Here is a 10,454-nt window from a genome sequence, read left to right as displayed (position 1 = left end):
TTTGTGTGGGAATAGCAGGTGCAGAAAGACAACATTCCCACACACAGACACCTACACTCAGACACACAAATACAGACGCACACAGTGACGCACAGACACATAGACACACACAGACACACACACAGCAACCCCAGTTAGGGGGAGGACACAGTTAAGTTTCACAGCACCTACAATTATTACACTTGGGTCCACTTGGGTCATATGTAATAGTTATGTGTTGGGGGTTGTACCGTTTGGAAAATAAGTTATTTGTTATGTTCTTAACAGAAAATGATTCAAGGCCAATGAGTTTGAGTTAGAAGAAATAATAAATAGCATGATTGTTTTTTATTATTAAAATTTAGAGTGTGCTCACATCAACATGTTCTCACTCCCATCTCGCAAAATATAGACGTTTTGGTCAGGTGCCTTTGTCGTTCTTATTGATGCTAAAAGTCTTCTTTAGCGTCCTCTGCACGGTGTGGGAGGGTCCCCTGCCTCTCCCCAATGCTGGCAGACCCTTGCCGGGCGCCGTGACTGGCTCGGAATTGGCTTGGAAAGAACGGGATGGTTGGGTTCAGGAAAACAAAAACTGGGTTGGATTTAGGAAAACGTGGATACCATCGGACTACACTAAAATTCAGTCTACAAAAAATTGGGAGCATTACGCACGATCACACGCATGGTCAAAAGGTTGCGGAAAACTGGGCACATTGTTATGCATGGAAATTCTTTATAAATCCCGACTTTTGGGAGGAATGTTGCGACGGCAAATTTCACCCTGCTTCATGCAACTTTTTCTTGTGTAACAGGTTTTATAAATGAGGCCCCTGGACACATCCAAAGGGCAGTTACTGTTTTTCAGAAAGGTAGTTAATGTTTTCTGAAAAAGGGTAACTACCTTTCTGAAAAATGGTAACTACCCTTCGTTAAAACAGTAACTACCCTTCTGAAAAAGGGTAACTAATCATTCGTTACACTTCTGAAAAAGGGTAACTGCTCTTCAGAAAAACAGTAACCTTCTGAAAAAGGGTAACTACCCTTCTGAAAAACAATAACTACCCTTCGGAAAAAGGGTAACTACCCTTCTTAAAAAGGGTAACTAATCATTCATTACCCTTCTGAAAAAAGGGTAACTACCCTTCTGAAAAACAGTAACTACCCTTCTGAAAAAGGGTAACTACCCTTCTGAAAAACAGTAATTACCTGTCACGTTCCTACTCCGCTCTTATTTTGTGTTTTTGGACTTCCTGTTTTATTTTGAAATGTATTGTTTGTTGTCATTACAGATAACTTGTCTTCCCCTCTTTGTCTGTTTTCCCCGCCTGTGTGATTGCCCTAATGTGCATCACCTGTTAGTTATCGTCATCCCAAGTTCCCACTGCATATATTCTCCCAGTGTTCACTCAACCTCTACCAGATTATAGTTGTACTTCGTGTCACGCTCTCCAGCGTTATTTCCCTTGTGTATTCTCTAGTGTTTTTTGACTTTTGCCTTACTCCTGACGATTACTGGCTACCACATTTTGTACCGTTGACTGCTTTGTTCTGAAAACAATAAAATCTCCTTACCTGTGATTCCCTGTCCGAGTCGTGCATTTGGGTCTGCCTTTGTACTGTGATAGTACAATCTGGCCACAAATGGACCCAGCCGACTCCGAGGCGGTAAGGGCAGCCCTGCGGGCCCACGGTCAGTATCTACACTAGCAGGAGGAGCAGCTTTCCATCCTGCGGAACGAACTTGTGGCCATGGCTAATCGGCAGGAGAACCAGGTGGCTGGTGTGGGTGAGCAGATCAGTCAGCTTGTTGCTCATGTTCAGCGGTTAGCTGCGAGGGATTCATCTTCCGTCAGCAACATTGACAACAATCCCGCCGCTGCATCAAATCTTGCATTCTCGCGAGGAGATACTGCCAGTGAGAGGCTTCCTTCTTCACTGTTTCCACATCTCACCCAACCGGAGAAGTTTTCGGGAGATTCGGGGGATTGCAGAGCTTTTCTGACCCAGTGTGAGCTTCATTTTGAGCTACAGGCTGCAGTTTATCCCACTGATCGTGCCAGAGTGGCATTCATCATCTCTCATCTCACGGGGAAAACGGAGTCATGGGCTGCTGCAGAATGGAGTCGAAGGTCCGCGGTATGTGAATTTGTGTTTTACTCTGACTTTTACTCAGATATTTCAGTGCGTTACTCCCGGACGGGAGGCTGCTCAAGCATTAGTAATCAAGCTCCCCTCTATTTATCGGAGCTCCTAGAGCAATACACTCCTTCCAGGGATCTTAGGTCAGGTACACAGAAACTTTTATCCATACCACGGTACAGGTTAAAACACAGAGGTTATCGTGCCTTTGCCATTGCTGGCCCGACACTATGGAATAGCTTGCCCTCTCATATTCGCTCTGCTTTCAAGTCACTCTTGAAAAACACACTTCTATTCAATTGCTTTTAATAGTGTTTAATTTGTTTTTAATTTTTCTTGTTTTGTCTGTCGTGTGATATTCTATTGCTCTGTAAAGCACATTGGTCAGCTTGTCTGTATAAATAGTGCTGTATAAATAAACTTGGACTTGACTTGACTTGACTTGACTAGTTGGATTACGGCAAGAGAGAAGAAGGGTGTCGGACTATGCTATTGAATTTCGTACTCTATCCGCGGAGAGCGGATGGAATTCATCTGAGTTCAGTGGAGCAGTTCCTCTGTTGGCCAGCCGAGGGTGCCAGTGTTGTCAAGGGTTTTACAGCGCACTCAACCTGCGACATCAGACCTTCATAGACCTGTGACTGCCACCTTGGAGGTTCATGTTGCGGAGGAGCCAATGCAGCTAGATGGAGCTCGTCAGGAGGAACGTCGACGTCGCATGAGAGAGGGTCGCTGCACCTACTGTGCCCAGCTGGGGCACTTCATCTTCATCGTTGAAAGCCACAGCGTTGGATGGTAGGTTACTCTGGCGAGTAACCCACCGTACCTCCCCTGTGTCAGTGACGTTCTTGGATGGTCACACTGACACTGGGACATTTCATTTGTTTCATTCCTCTACACATCCGGTTGTTCTTGGGTTTCCTTGGCTCACGGTTCACAACCCCCACATTGACTGGCCCACAGGCAAGATTATCAACTGGGGAAATTACTGTGAGCAGACATGTTTTCCTGTTCGCCTTCAGATGGGAGGAAACGAATTGGCTGTTTCAGAGGACAAGCGGGAGAGCTCATCAGCGGACTTTCCTGATCTCTCTGGCGTTCCTGAATGTTACATGGATTTAAAGGACGTTTTCAACAAAACTAAGGCCACTTCTTTGCCCCCCCACAGACCCTATGATTGTGCGATAGACTTATTACCAGGTACGTCTCCTTCCAAGGGGCTCCTGTTCTCTCTGGGCCTAATTTACTAACACTAGCGCAGTTTGCGCTGAGTCTGTTTATGCGAGTTCGGTAATAGTGCACGCTATGCTTCCACATTTTGCGTAGTATTTATCAACCCTGACACCCATCAGGCAATCAGCGTCTTTCTCCGCCTACTATACCGTAAATTGCGCAGTAGCAAAGAGGTACTTGTGCTATGATATGGCTGAGTGCAGACTGGGATATTCCCACTGCTGATGCTATGACTGTTATGAGTTTAACAACTGCTGTTATGGGATGTGAACGCTGAGTGGGAGATTCAATTTCATCTTTGATTTCTTCCAGTAACTCTAATATTGAATGGCTGCTTGATCTGTAACGCTAATGATGTTGTGTTCACTGACAAAGTGTGATTCTTGTGTTAAAAATATTCTATGTCTTCGTCTTGCTCAAATTACTGTTGCCATTTCACCAGCGGCATAAAGGTCTATGAGGAAACTTGATTGCGGCTGGTTTAGACCTGCTTTTAAGAGGCGGAGAATTTCACCCGCAGAATAGAGGCGCGCTCTTACTGGCAGTCTTTGTAAATACCACGGAGTATATAATTAGCTGCACTTAGCGCTTATCCTCCCACCTTTTTGGGTGGAACTCCCACTTTCCCCATGACCCTCCCACAAACGCATATTGAAAGCGCAACTTGTCTCTTCTCGCTCATGTGGCAGGCAATCTGCGATTTTACCTAAGTGCGCCCTATTTGTAAATAGCCCGCATCGGTTACGTCCGTCTTTGCGACCAATTAGCGCCTGGAAACAGGCGCAAATGGCTTGATAAATCTAGCCCTCTGTCTCTTCCCGAGATGGCGGCTATGAGAGACTATGTTGGGGCTTCACTGGCAGCTAGGATTATTTGTCCTTCCTCTTCTCTGGTGGGTGCCGTTTTTTTCTTCGTTGGAAAGAAGGACAAGTCCCCCCGTCCCTGCATTGATTACAGGCAACTTGATGACATTACGGTAAAGAACCGATACCCAGTAGGTATCTCTAAACTGGATCTTTGCAACGCCTATCATTTAGTGAGAATACGGCAGGGTAATGAATGGAAGACGGCTTTCAACACTCCTACTGGTCATAACGAATACCTGGTAATGGCTTTTGGACTCCCTGATGCCCCCGCTGTGTTCCAGGCATTGGTGAATGACATTTTGAGTGACATGTTGGACATCTCCGTGTTTGTTTATCTGGATGACATCCTGATTTTCTCTCCTGATCCTGAGTCACATGTTCGACATGTGTGGCTGGTGCTGCAGAGACTTTTGGACAATCAGCTTTATGTTAAAGCCAAAAATGTGAGTTTCACATTTCCACTGTGTCCTTCCTGGGCTTTGTGGTTTCTGAAGGAGAGTTCCGAATGGACCCAGAGAAGGTGAGGGCAGTAACTGAGTGGCCTACACCTACTAGCCGCAAGGAGGTCCAGAGGTTTCTCGGGTTTGCCAACTTCTACCGTAAGTTCATCAGAAGCTTCAGTATGGTGGCTGCTCCTCTTCATGATCTTACTTTTGTCAAGATGCCGTTCCAGTGGTCTCCAGCAGCTGAACGGGCATTATCTCACCTCAAACGCAGTTTCTCTTCTGCTCCCGTGTTGGTCCTGCCGGATCCGCTACGCCAGTTCGTGGTTGAGGTGGACGCTTCAGATCTGGGTGTTGGAGCTGTTCTTTCGCAACATTCCTCACAGGATGAGAGACTTCATCCCTGTGCGTTCCCATCCCGTAAGCTAACTGGAGCTGAGAGGAACTACGATGTTGGCAATCGGGAGTAACTGGCAGTTAAGGTGGCTCTGGAGGAGTGGGGTCATTGGCTCAAGGAAGCGAAACAGCCGTTCCTTGTCTGGACCGACCACAAGATTCTGGAGTACCTATGTTCTGCCAAAAGACTTCATTCACGCCAGGCTAGGTGGGCTCTGTTCTTTAACAGATTTAACTTTACCCTTTCCTATCGTCCTGGTTCCAAAAATGTCAAGCCAGATGCTTTGTCCCGCCTGTTTGATCCTGACCCATCCCCTGAAGAACCTACGAACATTTTACCTGATTCCTGTGTCTTGGGAGCCATTGTTTGGGAGGTGGAGGAAAGGGTTAAAAGGGCACAAGGAGGTCTCACGGTTCCGTCTGTAAACGTCTGTTTGTTCCAGTTGAACTCCGTGCTCAGGTGGTCCATTGGGCACACACCTCTCTTCTCAGCTGCCATCCTGGTGTCAAGAGGACCATGTTTGTGATGCAGCAACGGTTCTGGTAGCCATCCATGAAGAGGGAGGTTAGAGAGTATGTGGCGGCCTGTCCAGTCTGTACTTGGAATAAGATTCCTTGCCAAGCTTCTGCTGGTCTCTTACAGCCCCTGTCTGTTCCTAAGCGTCCTTGGTCGGACATTTCTATAGACTTTGTCACTGGATTAACTCCCTCTGATGGCAACACTGCTGTGCTGACAGTAGTTGACAGATTCACCAAGATGGTAAATTTTATTCCTCTGCCCAAGTTACCCTCTGCTAAGGAGACGGCAGAGGTTCTGCTTGCCCAGGTGTTCAGGCTTCGTGGGTTCCTGACAGACCAATTCATCTCTCAGTTTTGGAAGGCTTTCTGCGCTCTTATTGGAGCTTCTGTCATCCTATCTTCAGGTTACCACCCCCAGTCTAACGGACAGACGGAAAGACTCAATCAGGAGATGGAGACAAGTCTTCGCTGCCTTCTCTCGCAGAACCCAGCGTCCTGGTCCAAACAGTTGTTGTGGGTGGAATATGCAACACCCTGCCCTGCTCTTCCATCGGTTTGTCTCCATTCCAGTGCGCTTATGGGTATCAGCCACCATTGTTCTCAGCACTTGAGCGGGAGGTAGGAGTCCCTTCTGCGGTGGCTCTGGTCAGACGTTGTCGGCGAACCTGGACTAGGGCTCGACAGGTCCTCCTGAGGAACAGAGACCGATACAAGAAGCAGACCGACCGACGGAGATCTGTGGCTCCTCAGTATCGTGTGGGACAAAGAGTTTGGTTGGCTACCAAGGACCTTCCACTGCGTGTCGAGTGTCGTAAGTTGGCTCCTCGGTTTGTGGGTCCGTTTCCTGTGTCTAAGATTGTTAACCCTGTGGCCGTCCAGTTGAAACTTCACAGATCTATGAAAGTTCATCCCACATTCCATGTGAGCAAGGTCAAGCCTGTGAAGGAGAGCCCGTTGGTTCCAGTCACTCCTCCTCCTCCACCTCAGTTCATTGCCGGGGGACCCGTGTACACCATCCGCCGTGGTCGTCAGTTTTTGGTGGACTGGGAGGGGTACGGTCCAAAAGAAAGAACATGGGTTTCGGCTAGCAATATCCTGGATCCGAGTCTGATCCAGGATTTCTACAGACTGCACCCTGACGAGCCTGGGCCGTCCAGTGTTTGGCCTTAGAGGGGTTGCTCCGCTCTTATTTTGTGTTTTTGGACTTCCTGTTTTATTTTGAAATGTATTGTTTGTTGTCATTACAGATCACTTGTCTTCACCCTCTTTGTCTGTTTTTCCCGCCTGTGTGATTGCCTTCCCATCCCTAATGTGCATCACCTGTTAGTTATCGTCATCCCAAGTTCCCACTGCATATATTCTCCCAGTGTTCACTCAAGCTCTGCCAGATTGTAGTTGTACTTCGTGTCACGCTCTCCAGCGTTATTTCCCTTGTGTATTCTCCAGTGTTTTTTGACTTTTGCCTTACTCCTGACGATTACTGCCTACCACTTTTTGTACCGTTGCCTACTTTGTTCTGAGAACAATAAAATCTCCTTACCTGTGATTCCCTGTCCAAGTCGTGCATTTGGGTCTGCCTTTGTACTGTGATAGTACACTCTGGCTACAAATGGACCCAGCCGACTCCGAGGCGGTAAGGGCAGCCCTGCGGGCCCACGGTCAGCATCTACACTACCAGGAGGAGCAGCTTTCTGTCCTGCGGAACAAATTTGTGGCCATGGCTAATCGGCAGGAGAACCAGGTGGCTGTTGTGGGTGAGCAGATCAGTCAGCTTGTTGCTCATGTTCAGCGGTTAGCTGTCGTGCATTTGGGTCTGCCTTTGTACTGTGATACTACCCTTCTGAAAAAGGGTAACTACCCTTTTGAAAAAGGGTAACTAATCATTTGTTACCCTTCTGAAAAAGGATAACTACCTTTCTGAAAAACAGTAACTACCCTTTCAAAAACAGTAACTAATCATTACCCCACTAACACAGAATGTTTAGGGAACGTTGGGGAACGTTAGCTTTTGGTTCTCTAAAGGTTAGTTCGAACCAAACCAAAAACTAACGTTTAGGGAACGTTCCCTCAGGGTTATAACGTTCCCTAAACGTTAGGGGAACCAACCAACTGAAACGTTCTCCTGTGGTTGCACTGTTACCTCCACACAACGTTCCCGTTTGGTTGCTTTTGGTTGTGCGGTTTTGAAATGTTTATTTAAACCAGCTCCATTTACGTTTTTGAAGTAGCATATAAAAGGTTTGCAGTCACTTGATTTAGATTCACTCAAAAATTATTGGTCTTATAAAATCTAAGTAAGAAACAACATAGCAAGATAATATATTTATTTTTAGGCTGATATAAATTTTGCTAAAAACTATACTTTTGTGCTTGATTTCGTTTTTTTAACTGTATTAGGTAAAAATACTTAAAACAAGAATCTATCGATTTTCACAACTAAGACAATTCACTTCTTTCATTTCACTTCTAACAAGTGGCTCAATCAGTTCAGTGTTTAAATCCAAACGTTACAGCCCCCCGCCAGTAGGGGAAGACCGTGCCCCTGCTCTCAGGTGACCGATTCTAGTCCTGTACTCCTGACTTCCATTTTATACGATATACACGGACAAAGATAGAAGATTCAATTTGCTTCGCAAAACGATCTCACGAAAAAGTAAGTGAAATATGTTAGTTTCATGATGTTATGGTTGTAATGCAACAGTTTGGGGTTTAACCGTAAGCCCTTTCCCTCGTAGTGCGTTGTTATATTCCGGTTTTGATCAGGTTGACCAAAAACGGTTCAACAACTCACTTCAGCATTTGTTTTTCCCCTAGTCACCATCTTGCCAGTCAAGCAGCGACTTGCTCAAAACTTTTTCTTTTTGGTAAACTCCTTGTGCACAAACAATGTTTTCAATGCTCGAGTTCATGTGTAAATCCCCTGGTGAGACTTCGTGCAAAGTTTAATGTTGTGTTGAGCCTTCTTAGTGTTTTACATATAGTGATTTTGATAAAAGTAGCCCCTAGTTCTCCCATTCAAAAGGCCATTTGACCTGAAAACGACAATCTTAAAAGTGGCATTTCCGTCCTAATTATGCTTTTAAATGAAAGTTTGACTCGGATACATTCACAAAAAGACCCTAGGTTGCATTGTGGCGAGAGTTATGCTTTAAATGGACTGCATATATATTGTGCTTTGTTTGCTGCTGTGCACGACGTGTATGCTTTGCCGCATTGTATGTTTTGTGTCATCGTGTTAACCTGCTTGCGTTGTTGTTACAAATAAGACATACCAGCTCTTTCAATTAGTTTTAGTGTACAGTACATACATGATAGCCAGTACAATCAGTCATTTTAGGCAAGTCACTCGGCGGCCACCTTGCAACATACTTTGGGCAGTTATCGGCAAGCTATTTTCCTATTTAACTGAATGGTGAAGCATACGGAAGAGAGGGAATATGTGTAGGCTACACAGCTACCATACTGGCTTTACAACCCCATGCATTTCTATGGATGCTGTGTCTCCCCATTAGAAAGTCTCTTGGCTACAATGCAAGCAAGAAAGCATTCCAGGACGGAGCATGTGTCTGGAAGCCCTGTCCGTAAGTTAAAATTTATACATGCATTTAAGAAACCAGAGTCATATTCCTACCATGGAACTACTGACCCTCAATCTGGTGCATATCATGTGACTGTTCTGATGTGTTTGTCTCTTCCTGCCTTTTTTTGCAGGTCAGTAGACCTCACTGCCTCCACCACCTGCATGCAAGTTTTATTTTTTGGGTTTGTTTTTTGCAATTGTCTAATGCAACAGAGTAGTTATGCAATGGCATTTGCAAGAAACCTACCATAAATGAACTGACCAATATTCATATCTTTCTTTTTAGATGAGTCAACACCACACAAGAAACCAGCCGGTCGCCCAGAGCTGGATGGGTGTATTCTAACGCAAGCTCGGCCTGCCACTTCATCTTGGGACCCAGTTGAAGGTACAGTGGCTTTTGCATAACTTAAATTAGAACAGAACTGACTTCTCTTACAAAATGAGATTGTACAAGCTCTCCACTTTGTGCCACGTGTATAATTTGTGTTTCTATATGTTTTACAGCAACTTTTCCTGACAAGCCCGGAGGTTTGACTGGAGGTACTGCCATCTGTCGCATGCTACGGCGAGTGGCAACCAATGATGTTCTAAAACTGTCTCCTGCGGGCAGTGGCGCAAAAAGTTGGTATGCGCTATATGCGGCGCATAGGGGCGCAGCACCGTGGGGGCGCCAAAACGATGGTTAAAAAATAAATAAAATATTTGTTTCGGTGTTTTCTTTATGTAGCTGCTTTTGTGCATTTTCTAAATCATTTCTGCATTTCCTCAATGTTATTATAACATTTTAGAGGACTAACAGGCTTGAGCAGGCGCCCTGGCTCATAAGATTCCATCATAGATGAGAAGAGGGAGCGGTGGGCGCTCCCGTTTATATATGTCAATGGGCACTCCCTACTTTGGCCACGCCAAGACCTGGGCTATTGAAGGGCGGGCTGGTCTTGGCGTGGCCATAGTAGGATTCGTAATATCGTGAGTGGGGGCGCCGTGAGCGCTGAGCAAACAGATACAGTAGTGAGTTGTCGTCTGTGGAAAAAGATGGATAAAGCAAAAAAGCTGTCGGTGGCTAAAAGTGGAGTGAAAAGGAGATGCATGTCAATGGATGCAACAGCAGTTAAATAAGTGGATGGTGAAAGGCAACAAGTAAGTAAGTAAACTTTATTTATATATCACCTTTCACAGACAAGAAGAGTCACAAAGTGCTTTACAGAAGGAACAAATAAAAGAAACAACAACAAATAAAATACAATACAAAACCATATTGCTAACTAAATGCTTGTCTAAAAAGAGGTGTTTCCT

The sequence above is a fragment of the Perca fluviatilis genome, chromosome 18 (assembly GCF_010015445.1).
Source record: "Perca fluviatilis chromosome 18, GENO_Pfluv_1.0, whole genome shotgun sequence".
Lineage (NCBI taxonomy): Eukaryota > Metazoa > Chordata > Actinopteri > Perciformes > Percidae > Perca > Perca fluviatilis.
This window is presented reverse-complemented; position numbering follows the sequence as displayed.